The sequence below is a fragment of the Schistosoma mansoni genome (assembly GCF_000237925.1).
Source record: "Schistosoma mansoni, WGS project CABG00000000 data, chromosome 4 unplaced supercontig 0032, strain Puerto Rico, whole genome shotgun sequence".
Lineage (NCBI taxonomy): Eukaryota > Metazoa > Platyhelminthes > Trematoda > Strigeidida > Schistosomatidae > Schistosoma > Schistosoma mansoni.
In genome coordinates this window covers 750884-768309 of record NW_017386017.1, presented here as the reverse complement: position 1 = coordinate 768309, position 17426 = coordinate 750884, and the positions used below count along the sequence as shown (strand labels likewise).

Genomic DNA, 17426 nt, shown 5'->3' with positions numbered 1-17426 from the left:
GTTAAGTAACTAAACTATTTATATTTATGTTCCTTTTATTATGAGCTTTATTTTGACCTATAGATTATTATTATACGATTTACCATTCTCGAGTTATCCCTAGTCCATCAATTACTATCCCCCCTATTCATAGCCACATTTGGCCAAATCTTGTACAAATGTTATTTTCTATTTTATGGTGCGATGTGGTCATTCTGATTGGTATATAAACGCAGTATGTTTGAGAATAAGGATTCATACTACAGAGGCTGTTATTGGTGTTCTGGAATTAACTGACTGGGCTAGACAGAAAGCACGACTGATAAGTACTCGAGACTGCTCATATGGCTTTTGTGTATCATTTCTCTGATCCATAATTCACTCCTCTCTCATTGGCGGGAATCAGCACGTTCATATGTATCAACTGGGCAAGAACGCACTCAATCGATATAACATAATTCAATTGTTATATCGAATAATCAGTGTATCGAAATCTGACCAGTAATTGAACAATAAGAAGGTGGTTGTTTCAGTGCTATTGTACATTTTCGATTTACCATGTATTGTGGAAATGGACTAACATAAAATAGTTTTATTAAACAGAAAAACGTTTGCCTTATGATAGGTACTTGGAGATAGTCAACAAGAAACCCTGCTCGACCTAGGTTTCGTGAGACTTAGGACTGGTTCACAGTAAATAATAGCCGTAATCTTAAGGTGACTCATGCTCACTGTGGAATTTTATCCAGTCGCTAAGTTTCACTGTCTGAGACGTTACTGTTGAGCTTTTCGGGTTATGACTAACTTCCTGTAAGACTGTGATGTTAACGGTTAACCGATCACTAATTAGTGACTAATATCACTCTTGTTTAGTCTTTTAGTGCCAACAGACTCCAAAGGATCAAATTCTAACACGGCCAAAAATCTGAGATTGAAGGTACACCTTTCTGATGACTGCCAATAAGAACAAAATGAAGATCAATTCAAGGCTACCTCCGGACTACTTTCAACCATCTAGAATCTAATCATACTACATATGATGCTCAGTTACTTGGACTAGTTGTCACATTGTTATTCAGTCAACAGAATTCGATCGCCAGTAAAGGATAAAGTAAACATGACGTTGGTTACTAATCAATAAACAATAAGTTGTGCATTTTTCATGTACCAATTCATTTTCAGGAACCATTCCAATGTGATGAAGGTTAGTTTTTTTAATACATCAAGGAAAAATACTTTGATTACTAATATTATTATTACGTAAATAAAAGTAAGATTTAATTACTTCCATTTGAATTTAAATATTTAATCAAGAAATACGCTTTTTTCTTATTATGTGTTAAAACAAATTACTTAATTCTGCCTGTTACTCCTCATGTAGTAGCATAGGCCGCTCACCAGCACTCGCCATCCAACTCTGTCCTGGACAATGCTTTCCAGTTGTTTACAGTTACTATTTATTCTTCTCATGTCTGCCTCCCATTCCCGATACAGTGTGTTCTTCGGCCTTCCTCTTTTTCGTATCCCTTCACCATTCCAAGTTAGAGCTTGCCTCGTGATGCAGTTTGGTAATTTCCTCAATGTGTGTTTTATCCATTTTCAACATCTTTTCCTAATTTCCTACTCAGTTCGAAGCTGGTTTGTTATCTCTCACAGTAGGCTGTTACTGATAGCATCCGGCCAGTGAATGTTGAGTATTTTGCCTAGACAACTGTTCATAAGTACTTTTACCATTTTGATGACGGCTATGTTAGTTCTCCGAGTTTTAGCTCCATACAGTAGGACTGTTTTGACATTCGTATTGAAGATTCTGACTTCGATATTAGTTGAAAGTTGTTTTGAGTTCCATATGTTCTTCAATTGTAGGAATTCTGTCCTTGATTCGCTAAACCTCACCTTTACGTCTGCGTCAGTTCCTCCTTATTCATCGAGGGTGCTACTCAGATACGTGAAACTTTAAACATCTTCCAGAGTTCTTCTCCATTAAGTGTGATTGTGCTGGTGTTCTCCGTGTTATATTTGAGGATTATGCTTTGTCTCTTGTGTATATTGAAATGAAACAAATTACTGATCAATGATTCGAATTATTTCGTTTTAATAAATGAAATTTTAATGAATCTAATAGAAAATAACTTTAAAAATGATGATAATGAAAATTTTATACAAACACTATTCTAAATTAGGAGGGGGTTTTGTGGATGTTTTAGTAATTTTATATAGTTGAACTCATGAGTCAATTAAAGCTAGACCACCATGGTAAACCTGAAAGCACTGGACGGTCGTTTCGTCCTATTGTAGGACTCCTCAGCAGTGCGCATCCACGATCCCGCCTCACGAGATACGAATACAGGACCTACCAGTCTCGCACCACAGCGCTTAACCACTAGACCACTGAGCTGGCATCCAATGGTGTTAATGTCTAACTTTCGAAATTGATTAAAACACGTAAAACCTGATTAAATAACTCCTGTAATAATAATTAATGTGACATGTTGTGAAGCAATTCGAAAATATTCTCACCGAATAGATTCACGACCTGATTGTTAAGTCTATTCAAATATTCTTAAACGTTTCCCGAAAAAAAAATTTATTTGGATTCATTAGGTCATTTGTCTTCTGACTGCAGTTAGTTCTAGTGTTGTTTCTTTCATTCTATTGATTTTTCTAGTTGTTAGTTAGTCCTTGAAAGTTCTTTTGATGTGTCTTTGAATCTCTATGCCTCTTAAAGAAAGATTTATAGTTGTAGGTAGTTCATCTATCATACTAATTGTATACAGAGTGCAGTATTTTTGCAACCTCTGGAAAGTTCTTGTTTATTTCTATTCATTCAAACTGAATCCAAATACGTTCAACAGTATTATTTATTGAGATTTGAAGCATATCTAGTTCTTTTTTTCATCTTATTCAGTTACAGTAGTAACAGTTCATGACCGAATTCAGGATTTATTGACCATCTAGATGAGAGTTTTGTTTATTCCAATGGCTGAAACACCTCATTTTGAGATATAAGAAGGGACTGTGTATTCGTCGTTTAATAGAATGATTTCTTTTTAAGTTTCACTCCCTCTGATCTATTTGATTTATGAGTAAAACTTTCATTATTTTACCAGATAAAAATATCAACAGAACCGGCTAGCAGAAGTAAGTCAGGTAAATGTTCGATCAACTTTACTTCGCTAACATGAGATCTAATTGATTGACGAAAGAGTTTTATTATTTCTACCACATGTCCCTATATTCCTATTACCCAGTTTTCTGAAATTGTTCAAATGTAAAGTAGGAAGAAATACAAGTCTACAAATTGACTATATAATCTCTGAGCCCACAGAAAAACCGAAAAAAAAGATCAGATTATAAAATAAAACCCACATTGAATGATTCTCGTTGAACCTTTCCTGTTTCATATTGTCTCAATATAACAAACGAGATCTGCAAGTTTCTGAGCGCCTGTTGTAGACTAAAAATAAATCTTCACGTCAAGACATTTTACTCACATAACTTATGCTACTTATAAGTAGCTTACAAATATATCATAAACTTTACAATTTATCTAATAGTATCTGAATAGTGAAAGAGATAACGATATCATAATAAACTAGATCAATTGAACGAAAAGTTTGGGGGTTCACTTTATTTAGCAACAATCAATCAGTGGTTCAAATTGAAAATTTATGGACTGAACGTTGTGCTAAAAGTTTGATAAAAGAAAACCTAGTTGATGCGCAATTCTGTAATTAATGATATAATGTTTGGTTGAGTCTTGGGAAATTATTTAATAGAATTTCCTGAGACCCTTCGTTATTGTGTTATTGGTTTGTGACAAATTACTTTGCCATCTGAAGTCGCCATTACCGTCTAGTCATCATCATCATAGTAATATTAAGTAATATTCTACATTGGTGACAAACATTCAAGGCAAATTTGGCGGAGAAAACCGGGGTCATTAATGTGAAACATATAACATCAATGGATTGGACTCTGATGTTTGTTACATTAGGGTGTCACATTTGCGCAATCTGAAAATTTATTGAAATCGCTTGATATTTATATGCTTAGACTCGAACGAATACTTACTGTTAGATCAAAAATTTCAGGAATTTCAATATCTTCATAACGACGGATTCGGCGAGACTATGATTTATGGACGAGCCAATCAGAAGCGTTTGAGGGATTTCAAGGTCACGACGCCAATTTCAGCGCCCGATGTTCATGTACGATCGGTTTACAGAGAATTTTTGAGAAGACTTGACAATTAAGCGACAACAACGAATGAGACTACTAAGAAGTTCCTTTATTTGTGATTTTGGTAATTAAGTGAATTGTAGACGTTGTGCAGACTACCGTGATGTTGTCCTTCGATGTGATATATGTTGAAGGAAGAAGTTGGCTAGAATAGGAATCTTTATCGCTCGATCCAGATTGAGAATAAGGCATATGATAATAATTGTCGCTAACTGCATAATGAGTGTTGTGTGGACATATCCATAATAAAAATGATAAACTTACACAGCCGGAGCACACATAAAAAATATTGAAGCTATGTGGTCGAGGCTGAGAGGGTTATTGTGACCTTATCATGGTTCCAGAGACCAACTATTATGGAGCCATATGGATGATTTCCTCTACCTTATGCATTACGATTTTGAAACCTTTGAACGTTTTTCTAACATTGACAGGTTTTTGGATCATATAAAAGAGGTGTATCCACTTTAATTATTTGGTTTTCTTATAATAAATTTTTACTCTATGCTGACTGTTTACTGATTGGTTAACATTTCTCAAGGTCACCCAAGATTCGTTCAAAGGTCGTCCATATATTATAGTCTCGCCACAGATTCTTTAGTCATACACTTCTTAGTTCGAATACATCAAAAAGCGATAATTGCCAATAATTGTGTATGGTGTAGAAAGGTGTACAAAATAGTACCGAAGTATACAAAAGCAGTACTTTCAAAGCAAATATAAGTACAAAATAAATAAAGTATTCCTGAACAATACTTTCTTCAACAGATGAGGTTGCCAATTAAAACAACATCTATTAGAGTTGAACTATAGGAAAGTGAGAGATTAAATCGTTAAGAATATGAATGGATTACCTAACAAATAAAACAATGTGTTCCTAATAAACAAAAACAGTACTGTATTCACATATAGATAAAGGAGAGAATAATTCAATTCGCTCAAAAAGTCAACAATAAAGCTATAAGATAATAATTATACCAAAAGATACAGAAATCACAGTTGTCTACGCAAAATACTCAACATTCACTGGCCGGATACTATCAGTAACAGCGTTTTATTGGAAAGGACAAAACAGCTTCTATCTGAAGAGGAAATTAGGAAAAGACGTTGGAAGTGGATCGGATATATATTAAAGAAAATCACCAATCTGCATTACAAGACAATCCCTTACTTGGAATCCGGAAGGGAAGCCGAAAAGAGGAATGCCAAAGAACATATTACGCCGGGAAATAGAAGCAGATATGAAAAGGATGAATAGCAACTGGAAAGAACTGGAAAGGAAGGCTCAGGACAGAGTTGGATGGAGAATGCTGGTGGTCGGCCTATGCTCCTCGACGAGGGGTAACAGTCGTAAGTAAGTAAGTAATACAGAAATCACATGACTAGTTACCTTTCAGCAACAAAAAATCTTCCTAACAAACAGTGAATACATTTCTGTCTCCGTGGAAATAGAACAAAAACATTCAATTCATTCGATTGAAATCAAAAGACAATAACCCAATATACCAACCTCTAAAAAATTTAGGTAAAACAATGTAAAGCATTCATTGAAAACTTAAACTACGTCAATGAATCGGTCGGAAATCAAAATTTTTCTGACAATTTAATAATAATAATAATAACTACGAAGAAAAATCAAGATTAACATAATACTGAATATGAAGAGAATAATTCCCAATCAAGATTGTTTACATTCCGTAACTTAATACAGAAGGCATGAAAAATAATAAAAGGATTCAATCTAATCATTTACGTGTTTCCTAAGACATTGTGTTGTCCCATGAGAAGCATCCAATTCTAAATCATACAGTATGGAAATAAAAACCAGTTCATGAAACTTCCTGAAAAATAAGTAGTACACGAAACTTGCAGGACATAATCTCTTAACTGGTAAAGATAATATGTCTTTATACTGAAAGATTAAAATGATAATGAATCCTTTTTTTAACCTCTGAAATTGTTGAATTCCTAAAGTCATAGTAGTGTTGTGAACGAGAACACGGGTGGGGACAATCGAATGTCACAAGGCGGTTTTTGTGGAGATTTTAGTGATTTTATAGTTAAGATCATGAGTCAACTGAAGCTAGACCACCGTGGAAAATCTGGAAGCACTGGACGGCCGTTTCGTCCTGTTGTCGGACTCCTCAGCAGTGCGCATCATGATCTTAACTATACAATCGAATGTTTTTAAGCACAAATTACAGACTATCTCACTAAATTCTGATAACCATACAGTAAACAGTTAATTTACAAAATAACAATCAATTATCTCAATCTTCACTGTTCATTCTGCAAATATCAGTCCATCTTCTCTGATTTCATTGTTCATACATTTGCCTACCGATTGTGCTTCATTTCTGTTCTTTCCTTATTGATTTTCTGCTAAAATACATTCTACGTCTGACCCTCACCATATACTACTTATATGGATATAAGTAGACCACACCACAGTAGGACAGATATATTTCTTTTTTATTTTACTCTAGACCTTGAGTTACAATATTTATTCGTACATTTTCAAAAATACAACAGTCTACTAAGTATGGCGAATTCATCGTAATTTTCAGTTTTCTGCTTCGTTGAATATAAATTATTATGGATAGTTCACCATCTATCAACAAACTTTATTCATAGCACCTAGAATAATGTATCTAATAATATCTTCTTTTCAGCTCAAGAAAGGAAATCAGTAAACCATGTAGACGAATTCATTTTATATTCAATATACTTTGTATATATCCAATTCCGTTTTATTTCAATAGAAGAACTTCACAGTGTACATCATGGGGTGACCTTAATCAAACAACTAATGGAAACTAGCACTCATAGGAAACTTGTTCCTTCTTGGAATGGAGCTGCTTACCAGAGCGCACTTACAGTCCAACCGAAGTCAGTATTCCCATACAAAAACGTAACATATGTTCAAAGCTTTCTGATGTACAATCATTGTTTAACTAAAATCAGTCAGTGATGTTAAATATACAACTTATTAGTCGCCCTCAACCTTCTATAATAATAAAAGAATAATTTGAATGAAATTATCGAAGATAATTTTCCAAAACGTTCGATTTATATCAATCACTACTAATAAACAGTAGGTCATGTTTAACTCTGAGTAGAAGAGTAGCTCTGATATGCTTCAAGCTATCACGAGATCTACATACTCGATAACGGAACGAAGATCAAAGACACAGTGACACGAAGGCTATACTAACCCGTTGTCCCAGGCCCCGCTAACTAGAGTGAGGATCGCAAGACGGAAGTGAGGAAAATATATTCCGTAAGCAGCCAGAAGTACAAACAATCACAACAGGAAGAAATCAAACGTATATATACAGCATAAAACTGTCCTTCGGGAAACGTTACAAAATAGCAACGGACCAATAGTGTTTAAGATTTTCCCGAGTGGGAAATACGACACTGTGAGGATGGTCCATAGGTGTTAATTCGGCTTCCAGAGAACTCTAACAGAGCCTCCAGAGGCTCATAAAGAGCCCCAACCAGTCGGCGACCAATTAGAAGTTGTGTGAAGTTACGTTACTAAAATAACGAGATCCTGATTAGCTGATTAACACACTGGTACTATGTAAACTCAAGGTCTCTTAATTACTATAAAATCCCTGTATTTTCTGTACATAAATGAACCTTGCAGTATAGTGTTTTCTCTCATGCTCGAGTCTTCTCCCTGGTGTTCAAGTCGCTGTGTAGTTCTAGCCTGGAGTTATCAGAATAGCTTAGGATCTGAATATAGCGTTCAACCTACAGACGTATCAGACACAAAGGTGAAAAGAGCGCTTTTGGCGCTGGGGTTATAATTTTCCATCAAATTATAAAGCTAATAGCATTAAAATTTATTCTAAATTTGTCAAGGATCAAATGAAACCTATATTATTTGTACAACATGTGTTCTCAGTTATTAAACTGTGGCATCTCGTTGAATTGGTATAGTGTGACAAATTAAACATAAGCTTAGAGAAGCCTATGACTAAATATAATGAAGTGAAACATATTAAATTACATTAGCCACAAGTGATAATCAAAGAAAGTCTAAATATATTAAGTAATATAAAAGTTGAACAGATTAAGTTATTTAAAGGAATTACGGATACTTTTTGTGTTCATCTTACTGATTCCACCAACTCTTATTTCTACAGTCCCTTTGAACAATGTGTTTTAAAAGCAAAGATGGATAGTGACTGGCAGTGGAATCCACGACGCGCGTTTCATCCTATTTGGGACTTGTCAGCTGGATGTACCTACATCTCAGAGTTGATGTTCACTCTGGGATTCCAACCTAGTACCTTTCGCTTCAAACGCCATCGCGTTATCCACTTAGCTACTGAGTCCTGATAGCCACTTGCTTGTACAATGGGGTGACGTTTTATATTTTTAACTTGATACATCATTTGTATCAATATGATCTATTTTTCTGCACTATAGTGAATTCTTCAAATGCATAAAATTGAATGTACATAACCGTCTTTTAAAAGATTCTTAATATTTTCAAATGTTTATTAATAATACCTTGTAAACATCAACAAATATTCCATTCTAAACATGATTTACTTTTACACTTCTTGCACGAAACAAAAATACTTTATTTCACCTATTCATACATGAACATAGACTAACAATGAGCCATATGATATCAATATATGCAGATAACTATGGAAATGAATTTGATTGGAGGAATATTTACGTTTTAAATACAAGGAACTCTAAGGATACCAAGAATATGGTATTTAAATCATTTGACAGTCGATAGATACATTGACTTGGATCTAGTCTATCAATCCGTAGGATGGAGTTCGAACAATCATAAAGTCATAATGTGGTGTGGTCTACTTATATCCATATAAGTAGTATATGGTGAGGGTCAGACGTAGAATGTATTTTAGCAGAAAATCAATAAGGAAAGAACAGAAATGAAGCACAATCGGTAGGCAAATGTATGAACAATGAAATCAGAGAAGATGGACTGATATTTGCAGAATGAACAGTGAAGATTGAGATAATTGATTGTTATTTTGTAAATTAACTGTTTACTGTATGGTTATCAGAATTTAGTGAGATAGTCTGTAATTTTTGCTTAAGTACATTCGATTGTCTCCACTCGTATTTTTTTACACTACAATAGAACTGCAGAAGAAGACAAGCATTATAAATACCAGGACAAATACAGACAATAAAACACACAAAAACTACCATTCATTGACAAAGCCATCAGAAAGTACCTATCTAACACTTATGAAATAAATAAAAATACTACTTTCACAGACAGTTACCTGTGATGATAATATCCAGAAGTTTAATGAAGGCTCCACAAATAAATCATCTCGATCATAAAATATAACATCACCAAATTTTCCCCATCTTCTCATTTCCTCTTCTCATAACGATCATAAAATTAGTCTACGTATGGCTTTGAAATTTCTTTCAGAGTGACTATTTAATATTTTAGTTCATGAAGGTACTTTTATCTTTACACTCAGGAAAATTTAACACACTGATATTCCTGTTTCATATCTCTAAATATTATTATACTAACTCTTATATTAGTCGAATTCATGAATCGATGTAAGCTAGACCACCATTGGGCACTTCGAAGCACTGGACAGCCATCTCGTTCTAGTATGAGACCCCTCAGCAGTGCGCATCCACAACCCCGCGCACGGGACTCGAACCCAGGACCTTCTGTCCCGCGCGCGAACGCCTGACCTCTAGACCATTGAGCTGGCATCCAACAGTGTTAATGTCTAACTTCAATCGATTTTTTTCAGTGCAGAACTTCAATATATCTTCCAAACAAATGAAACGCAAGTCAATTTATGGAAACTTCGTCCGAATAATTTGGGCAATAACTGGACTGAATAAAAATGAAGAAAAGAAAATATGGAATTTAAACACAATTGAATTTACATTTACTGTACAACGAAATCCAAAAAAGGAAAACAATTGTTACACTACAAATCTACATACTATTAAAATATTAAAATACGAAACATTAATTTTAAAGCTTTTTGATAGGAAATCCACAGGGTTTGCAATATGAATTAAATGTAAAGAACCGCAATTGATCAATCTCTTATTGACGTATGTACATCCCTTGCGGATTGCCTCGACATTACCTTGAGTCACGAGCATTATAAACAAAGATGATTGATGAGTAGCAGTGGGATCCAGATGGAGCATTTCGTCCTACTTGGGGCTCGTTAGCTGGATGTACCTGTATCTCAGGGTTGATGTCCACACCATCCCTGCTTATAATGCTTGTGATTTAATGACAATATCAAGGCAATCCTCACAGGATTCACATATACCAATAAGAGACTGATCAATTGTAGACCTCAACATCTATGAAAATATTCAAACAACTAATACAAATGAATTCAATGTAGTTTAAAACAATCTAAAGGGTTTATCCAAGCGTCAAACCAAATATAGTTAAAGTCAAATACACAATTCGATCAGAAGAATGAAAGCACTTCACACTTGACTCACAACCTTTGAAAGTGACTAAACTCAGTTATTGTCTAGTTCATTTTTCAAACGACATATATTAAATATAAATCGCGAGGAGAAAATTACACAAAATAAACAAAACAGAATGGTTAGTAAGTTAACTATATATAGGTAGAACCTATTCCATAGACTAATGATATTGACTGGCTCAATAAAATGCACTAACCAGAAAGGGTTTTGTGGAGATTTCAGTAATTTCATAGTTGAAATCATAAGTCAATTGAAGCTAGACCACTATGGAAAACCTGGAAGCACTGCTTGATGGCCGTTTCGTCCTATTATGGGACTCCTCAGTAGTGCGCACCCACGATCCCGCCTTGTGAGCAAGATCCTAACCCAGGACCTACCAGTCTCGCGTCAGAGCATTTAACCGATAGACCATGATTTCAACTATGAAAATGCACTTAATCAAACTTGATTCTTCCAAAGCTGTTTATTACACTAGTATTTTTTGAAAACATTATAAACCCTTATAGTTTATAGTGTAAGTGTATATGATGGAAGTGTATGTGAGTTTAAAACATGAAACTTCAAGATCAACCATATGTAATTACATTTAAAGTGGGTTCTATCAAAAAGATTTTCTCCAAGGGGTGAATGAAGACAGAATGAGAACAAAAACTAAGTACATCTTATTTTCATTTTACTACTGACGATTAAGAATATAAAAACTGTAAGTGATCTTATTTACTTGATTAAAGATCTTATCATAAGTTAGTATTCAGTTATGGAAAGAAATTCCATTGGGTAACTGATAAAATCTTGTTTCAAAGAGGTTTAAGACATAATACACAAATGATTCATGTAATAGTATTCTTATCAACTATTTAGGAATAAAACGAAATGCTTTAATAATAAATCTTATTGTCGGCAACATTTGTCCCAGAATGATTTGATTTAGGGTAACGTCAAAAATCAGAGAGCACTGGACAGTTGTTTAGTCCTGTTATGAGACTCTGATATTAGAGACCTGGTAAGTTCGTAGGTACACACCACTGAAGAGCCGCATACTAGGGCGTAACAACTTTAATAATATTGCAAATGAACTCAATCTTAGGTGATTACTATTCACAAATTAAACCGATCTCCATATATTCTTTTCGCATAACTTTTTTACTAACTTAAGTGGTTTTGTGTATGTTCGAAGTAATTTCCTTTACAAACTGACCTCAATTGAGAAACTACTTAAAATCACCAAGAGATGAAGGAATAATTCTAGCTTGTTCATAACTTATCATGGCCACGCCAGCGATCCAACACAAGGTCGGACCTACAACCTTCAGATTTCCAAGCCAGAAAAATATCATAATGGTACTGACAATCAACTAAATAACTAAAACATTCTGACTGTAGTCATTAATAAACGAAACATGTTGGAAGGTTGTAACGAAGCAAATGAATGTTGGCTTCTTCAAGGGAATAAGTATATGGAACATTTATGCTGAAAACATTACACGTTGTAGTTGTGAAGCTTCTGATATTTATCATTTGGGTGTCTACAGAAGTACTATATGTTCAAATAGTAATTGTAGATCTCGGTTTGTATTAAACACTGGTGGGAATATTGTCTACTGACCGACCAATTGATTTAAGTTTCTATATACAAATACTTTGACTTATGCCCTCAGTTTTTCTAATTTATTGTTATATTTTCAATTAATTTTTATGGATTTAATTCTTTCTGACTTCATAAGTCACTGACACCATAATAAAGGTGCTGAATATCAACCACAAACTAAGCTTTTATATTTTTTTCATTAAGGAATAATTTATTCTAACCTACACAACAATGATGACATTTATTCATGTTCATTTAGTCGTTTTTATTCTTATTGTAATGAATTCTTGTCCTACTAATGTTAATTTCCTTGTTCCACTGATTACTTTTAACTGTTATATAGTTATCAGAAGGAGTTTGTGGATATTATAGTAATTTTTAATAGTTGAGATCATGGATGCACACTGCTGAGGAGTCCCATAATAGGACGAAACGGCAGTCCAGTCCTTCCAGATTTTCCATGGTGGTCTAGCTTCAATTGATTCATGACCTCAACTATTTAAAATTACCATAATATCCACAAAACCCATTCCGATAATAATCAACATATGCTCACTGGTGACCGGCTCCATGAGGTATTTCCTGGAGTTCTAGTGAGAAGCAGTAATCAGTGGAGTTCAGCCAGGTCTGTTGGGAGATATAAACTCACTGAAGACATTTTTGAATGGATGCTCAATTTCGTGGATTGGTTGAAGTTAGACATAAACACCGTTGGATGCCGGCCAGCTCAGTGGTCTAGTGGTTAAGCGCTCGTGTGAGAAACTGATAGGTCCTGGGTTCAAATCTCGTGAGGCAGGATCTTGGATACTCACTGCTGAGGAGTCTCAAAATAGGACGAAACGGCCGTCTAGCGCCTCCAGATTTTCCATGGTGGTCTAGCTTCAGTTGATTCATGATCTCAAATATTATAAATTGTTATATATTTCTTGATAGATCTTTCAACTTAATATCGATTCATTATGTATTGATGGATCTGCGTTATGTTTACATTCTCAAATTTATGAATATCACATTATTAAACTGTAAATAATAACAAATTTATTTAGTTAATACTAGATTACAAGTGAAAAAATTGATAATGAAAACCATGACTATTTTAAATTCACTTAATATTGTTTGTTTGTATCTTCTCATTGATGTTTAGGACTGCAACTGGTCAGTCTCTTATTGGCCATATGTGCATACTGCGTGTATTGCCTCGATATAGTCCTAATTACAAGCATTATAAGCAAAGATGGACAGTGGCTAGCACTGGAATCCAGGACGCGTGTTTCGTCTTGATTGGGATTCGTCAGCTGGATATACCTACATCTCAGAGTTGATGTTCACTCTGGGACTTGAACCTAGTACCATTCGCTTTTAACGCTATCGCGTTATCCACTTAGCGACTGAGTCTGTTGTGTCGTGACCTAGCCATCGCCAATTGTTATGTCTTGTTCAAGGTTGTGGCCAATTATTATGACTTGCTCAAGGTCGTCGCTAATTTGTTATGACCTTACAGATTAAACAAGGACGTAACTCGAGTGAATTATCCGCCAATAGAAATACGACTTCTACGACCTTCACATTGTGACAATGACGCTCGATTAGTATGAGTAATCTAGCGCTCTTATTGGCCCTTAATCCGCCTAGCCCGTCCACTTGAGTCCAGAATACCAATAGCAGCCTCGGCAATATGAATCGTTTATTTCAAGCATACTTTGTTTATATATCAGACAGACAGGCTACATCATACCATAAAATAGGAAATAATATTTGTATGAAACCAAGCCAAATGTGGTTGTAAGCGTGGGAGACAATAATCAATAAACTGAGTATAACTTAGGAACAGTAAACCATATAATAATAATCAATAGGTCAAAATGAAGCTTGTAATAAGATGAATATATATATAGATAATCTAGTTACTAAATAGTAATATACTGAATAGGAATATACATAGAATAATAGTCCAATAATAGGTCCCGTAAGCTATCCGTACTTACTTCTTCCCTACTACATAACAGAGTCGTGATAGCCCATTTGCTTGTGCAATAGGGGTGAATATTAAATTGACAATGTACAAGCAAGTGGCTATCAGAGCTCAGCAGTTAAGTGGATAACACAATGGCTTTATTTATAATTCTCTAATGTTTTCATTCACAACAATATTACTATTCGAATTCCCACTAAATGAATTCGTTATCGGTCACTTGAGATCAAAAAACACAGGAAACATGATTAGTTGTTTTACAGTTATATCACAGAAATATAATTACTAGCCGTAAAATAATTTGAAGAATTATAGCTTTTCCATTATTTGCTTCTTTCTAACACATATGAAACTGACCGATTTTCAGGCTATGATACAACTGAATAAATATTGACGGATGTCATATATAAGCAACTGCTCGGAAACAACGATAGTAGACACAGGGAACTACTCAAGATCATTAGCTTGGTGGTACTGTGTTTCACATAAAGCAGAACTCCAAGCGACACGTTATATACCTAATATTTTTCAGGCAGACTAACTTCGCGAGTCTTTGGTCTGGTTCAGATCAGCGTAAGTTGTGATAAACATGGTGATATCCAGACATTTAGAGGGGGTTGAAGAGTTAATCAATACATCAAGATCCAAAAATAACCCAGCCACTTCTTATGAATCGGTCTTTTGTGTTTTACACAATTGATAAGAGATTACGAAAGGTCATAATTCAGATGTAATCAGAAATGGACTCATAATCAATAATTTAAGGCACAGGAAAAAAGGTAGCTTGGGATTGGAATTACCGCTTTTTCGTTTCAGCGACTTACCTCAAGGTGGTCATTTCATATTTGAAGTGCCTCAAGTCGGTGACGTGTTTGTAGGCAAGCTTAACTTCGTAGTATATGTATCTTTAGGAGACCTGTATAATTCTGAAAACGTCGAATGACATCTAGCCATGTGTGTCGTATGTTTTATTGTCTTTCAGCTGAAGAAAACCTTTATCACACTTTTTAAGTGTTGATCTAGGTCTATCAGTACTTACTTACTTTCGCCTGTTGCTCCCAATGGAGCATAGGCCGCCGACCAGCATTCTCCAACTCACTCTGTCTTGGGCCTTCCTTTCTAGTTCTATCCAGTTGTTGTTCATTTTTCTTATGTCGGTCTCCATTTCTCGGCGTAATGTGTTCTTTGGTCTTCCTCTTTTCCTTTGGACTTCAGGATTCTATGTGAGGGCTTGTCTTGTGGCGCAGTTGGGTGATTTCCTCAATGTGTGTCCTATAGGTCTATTAGTAGGTGAGTTTATATATTTCATCCTTTAGTGACTGTTATAATTTTCTGTCCATTTACTCAGTAGTAATACTGAGTTAAATACTTCTGAGAGTATTTTGACCAACCAAACCTATAATTCTCGACAGACATTCCTATCTCGAAGGCTATTGGCATGGGATGAATTCAAGAACCCCTTAAAAAGTTTGCAGCTTGTAAGAAAAGCATAATTCGGACAATTGCAGATGATATGTACTCATGACGTCCACCTATAAAGTGAGCACCCCAGTTTTCCTGTGTTCTATCCTAATAACGATGCCATGCAGCTTCCGACACCAGAACAACATACTTGAACGGGTAATTGTTCTTAGCAATAAAATATATGTCTACAGATACTCAGACAACCATAAGGGAAGCTGAATTATAGGAACATATTTCACGATGAGAGCAATCGAATATACTTTTTGCATTAACAATATTCTAATAAAATATTCAATAATCCCTGATTACTTCTCTTCATAATCTAAGGAATACGGGAAGGTAGACCGATATTGCTAACAGGCATAGATACTTACTACAGGTTTATATGGTTCCATATGTGACAGGCTTACAGTGTAAACTAAAGCTACCAGGAGAAATCAGTCACATTAATGTTACTCAAAGTTAACATTATTTGGATAGCTTATTGCCCTGTAGACTTGTAAGTGGTGAATCTGTGTCATTATACGTAATACTCATCTGCTTAGCACTTAGATTGCTACTGCCTAGGATAACTTAATAATGATTTATTGACCCCTTCATTAGATAGGAAAATGCATGACTTCATCTAATGAGATAATCGAAGGCCTCAAAAACCAGTACATTCTCTCTAATCTCCGAAATAGAGGTCAGCTTACTAATTAATGGACATCAGTTAACAATAATCTGGTTAAGGTCTGTTAAGAAATGGAAATGAATACAGTTGCACTATTATACTAAGCTTTCCAGAGGAGATAACTAATAAAATGATTCCAAAGAATTCTTTCATATAGAACAGGAACCAACCTATTGTGTAGTGAAACAATGTATTAGAGAACCTATGGTATTTAATACGGATATATTAAATGCATACAACTGTATACTCATTCTCGTATATTATATCTTATTAGTCAGGTAACTGTTAAATACATAACTACAATTCAGTTTGTTATTTCGATTGTAGTACAATTGTTGTCGATTCTAAATATCAATCTTCAATCCAATCAAATTAAAAAGAAGTGTTATTATGATGTTATTCAGATACTACTATTATCTCAGTCCATTTGTGTTCACTCAGTGATCCTTTACTGGTATTGTTTATTTCTGCTTTACATGCTAGTTAATTTAAGTACTTACATATACATTCAAGAACATTGGTATACTGTGCAGTAGTTCGCTCTGTTCTACTTTACGGCTGTGAAACATGGCCATTAAGAGTAGAAGATACTCGTAAGTTACTAGTATTAGACCACAGATGTTTTAGAAATATTGCTCGCATCTGCTGGGATCACCGGCTAAGTAATAGTGAGGTTAGACACAGGGTATTAGGGAATGATGGTAAATCAGTCGATGAGGTTGTGGATCTTCATCGACTGAGATGGTTAGGCCACGTGTTACGTATGTCTGAACACCGATTACCACGACGAGCTATGCTGACTAGTGTAGGGGATGGTTGGAAGAAAGTTAGGGGCAGCCAAACCAAAACGTGGCATCAGTCCTTAAAGTCACTAACTTCTAGTCTGGGCCATGTTGGCAAATGCAGACTACTTGGTTGGGGTCCACGTGACTATCGTAACCAATGGTTGGAGACTCTAATTGACATGGCTCAGAATCGGTCACAATGGCACAGGTGTATACACTCTTTATATTCCC

General features: G+C 35.0%; 1 protein-coding gene across 1 annotated transcript in view; it reads right to left on the bottom strand.

Moving 5' to 3' along the window:
* Smp_149020 (lim domain binding protein, putative) overlaps positions 1-17426 on the bottom strand; it is a gene marked incomplete at both ends in the record, with an annotated part of 47770 nt that overhangs the window by 11363 nt on the left and 18981 nt on the right. The window lies entirely within an intron of this gene.